Source organism: Ruditapes philippinarum, unplaced genomic scaffold (assembly GCF_026571515.1).
Source record: "Ruditapes philippinarum isolate M1 unplaced genomic scaffold, ASM2657151v2 ctg10999_1_1_1_1, whole genome shotgun sequence".
Taxonomy (NCBI): domain Eukaryota; kingdom Metazoa; phylum Mollusca; class Bivalvia; order Venerida; family Veneridae; genus Ruditapes; species Ruditapes philippinarum.
In genome coordinates this window covers 27,141-30,757 of record NW_026864364.1, presented here as the reverse complement: position 1 = coordinate 30,757, position 3,617 = coordinate 27,141, and positions in this window count along the sequence as shown.

Here is a 3,617-nt window from a genome sequence, read left to right as displayed (position 1 = left end):
CGAATATTTAAATGAGTCCTATAATGTATTCATAATTGACAGGTCAATAAAATCAGACTATAACTACACAGTTAGTCTAACCTATATGTTTAAGTTGAATGTAAAAAGTCAGACAACAAAACTGAAATTTGACAGTTTTATTAAATGACGCATTAGGTTTGATATAAATGTAACGTAGATATATAATGAAGTGTGTGACATAGACGGATCTTAGGTCATTACAAAATGCATAATATTTAGGTGGGTCAAAGCTTTAACACCTGGGAAATTGAATATGACTACCGTTCAGATATGCATAAAACCTTGGTTACCAAGGCAAACATTGCTGCTGTGAAGGTTATAATAGAACAGAATGCAAGATTATCAGTAAAGGAGTACAAGCTAGTTGTACTGGCGTATCAGAAGACAATATTCATTTGATTCTGACGTCCAAGAAGGTTTGCGCTAGGCGGCTATCCCATTTGCTAACTAGGGGGCATAAAAACCCCGCCTTTATTGTGCCCAAGAACTGTTGAAAACATACAAAGACTGTAATTGTCGGGTTTTTTCTAACTTGCTGACAGGTGATGCAACTTGAGTGCATATGTTTGAAACTCAAAGAAGGGTCGATAACAAACATTGGTTGCAAAGAGATAAAATCGACCCTGAATTGCCAAAAGGATCGTCAGTAAAAATAAGATGTTGTATGTGATTTTCTTAAATTCCAGTGGACCAGCCACTGGACAGTTCTACAAGAATTATGTTCTGCAAGAAGTATAGGCATTTTACAATCAGAAGCGTCCAAGCAAAGGATGGTCAGGAGTCCATCTTATACATGGCAATGCCTCCTCTCACAAAAGCAAGACTGTCAAGTCTTTCTGGCGTCTGAAAATGTTAACGTTGTAAACAATCCGCCTCATTATCCTGACGTAAGTCCCTGCGACTTTTTTCTGTTTCAATACTCTATGGTAAATGATATGCATGTACGTCCAGGATTTCTTTTGGCAGAGCAATTTATCAATGTTTGCGACAGATTCCAAAGGATCATTTTTCAGCTTTTTGAAATTGGACAGAGAGATTACAAAAAATCACTTCTGTATAGGGGGATCGTAGCAGTTACAAAATTTGGAGCAAGTGACAGAACTTGTTGAAAGACCGTCGTACGTATTTTCAATGAATTGACTTAATCTGAAATGTGTTTTCCGAACTATGGATAGTAAGCAAAATCTTTTAAATTTAAACAGACAAAGTCATTCTCTTGTTGCTATTAAAGCAATATAAAACCTTACCTTTAAACCAGTCGTACTATAATCTAAATTATTATTTTCTATTCTAAACAGACGTTTATCTGATATAATGCATGCAATGTGTTCTTGCACCTATTTACTTTACCTGCAAGCAAAAAAATCAAGATTAAAAGACAATTAACTGCACGGAAAACCAATCAGAATGCTTACAAAAAAACTTTATCCAGTAAAAGTTTTACAAAGAATTACAATGTTAGTTTCACCCAAACAATCAATAAACAAACTATAACAGACTAATGGATCAACTTTGGTTTGTTTTTGGACTGAGCGTCAGGCAATATAGATGTAGGGAGTCAGTGAAACTGCGAAAGGCAGCTTTGCCTCATATATACCGAAGGTCTATGCTATAGCTGGGTAAAGTTCTGCCTAAAACATTGTACTTAACGGTAGAGGACAATTGGCAACATGCATACTCTGGTCAAGACAATCGTCATTGCAAAATCACAAATAGCATCCAACGCCAGTAAATCGAATGTCGTAAACCAATCACTTTCCTTTCTGACTGTGAGTAGCATTACTATGTGCAGTGTATGACTTTAATTCTTTTACTGAGTGATAGTTAATGTCAAATGTAATTCAATGATGCACATTGGATATACGACAGCAAAGGTCCATTACATGTACTCACTTTTACTTTTTAGTAATATGTAAGTTAAAAGGGTACTAGATCAAATATTTGCGATTTCGAACATTCCTCGTTAACAAGCTAATTCATTAATTAAATAGCAAGACAATACAACCAGGTTTTATACTTCGTTCGCCTATCCAAATTACATGCACTCACTTTTACTTCTAATAGTTAGTCTTGAAAAGTGAATAAGTACGAAATAAATAAAGGCTATTCGATTTACCAAACATCCCCATAAAAAGTCGATACAACTTCTCAGTTTATTGTCGATATTTGTTTCATTTGCAACTTTCGATTAAAAAATAAGTGACCACAGAACTGTTTCTTCTTTAACCATAATTATAATGAATTATATTCAACGCAAAATATTGATAAAATATTCATATAATCATAAATATTAGATCTAATAATTTACTTCAAGAGAAATTGTGATGCTTACCTTGCAAGTCTTATAAAAAATTCCTTTTCTATTTTCAGAAGATCATATAAAAACAATTTGCGTTGTTATGAAAGAAATGTTTATTAAACATTTAAACGTGATACTATTTAAAGTTTAAAATGACACTTTTTTATGTAAAACAATAGATATTTACCGGTTGATTGGATTTCAGGGTACGGCTGTATGACAATATCACTTACAGTTAAAATGACGATTGTCTGGAAAAATGCCAAAATAAAATTGTTAACATCTTTATTTTTTTTTTTTATTTTTTTTTTTCAATTTGCCGGAAAAAAATTATACAATGTATGTAAAATCATTATTTACTGTCCAGTATAACTTGGGAATGTTTTAAATAAAGTGACACTTCTTTAAAGCATCATGCCTCAGTATTCATGATAATTTTCAAGCCGCTATTTTCATAAAATTTATTTTTTAAGTTAAATATTGTGAAGTGAACAAAGAATGTATTTTACACATTGGAAACGACACGTAAAATCCACGTAAATTACCAAGAAAGAGATCAAAATTTGCAAATATAAGCCTTACTGTGTTAGTCACCTAGCAGAAATATAGTAATAAATACTGCTAATTCGGTAACATGTCGAGTATTACTTATATCTTTTTCCTTTTCTTAAAATCTTAGTACATTTTTCTCAAGTTTGATTTTCTATTTACGTGCCGTTTCCAATGTGTAAAATACATTATTTGTTCACTTCACAATATTTAACTTTAAAATAAATTTCATGAAAATAGCGGCCTGAAAATATGGCTCATCTGGAGGCATACAGGTTTTAGCGGTGTATTATTTCGGTTGGATTATAATTGTCAAATGTATGTTATTGCTTTTCATCATAATGCCATCCCCTTGGTTTATCATAAGGGCCGTATTCATCAATGCTGGTTAGTGTAATATTAATTTTTCTGTTTATCTGACATTCTAAACAAGAAGGCTGGCTACTTCATCTTGGTATACACCATTGTGATAACAAATAATGACCCACTTGACAAAATAATTTGGTTAATTAAATGTCATAGAATAACTTTGTACAAAGTGAAGAACCAAACACTTAATAGTCAGCAAAAACCTCTACACTTTGTAAATACTGGGAAGAAACAAAGTTCAATGTGTTGTTCCAGGACTTACTTTGTAATAATATGTACAGCTTAGTATATCATATAAGGAATGTAACTGATGAATGATAACAGTTCAACCAGTTCAACAATAGTTCTAGTGTTCTTATAATAAACAACAACGCAAGTA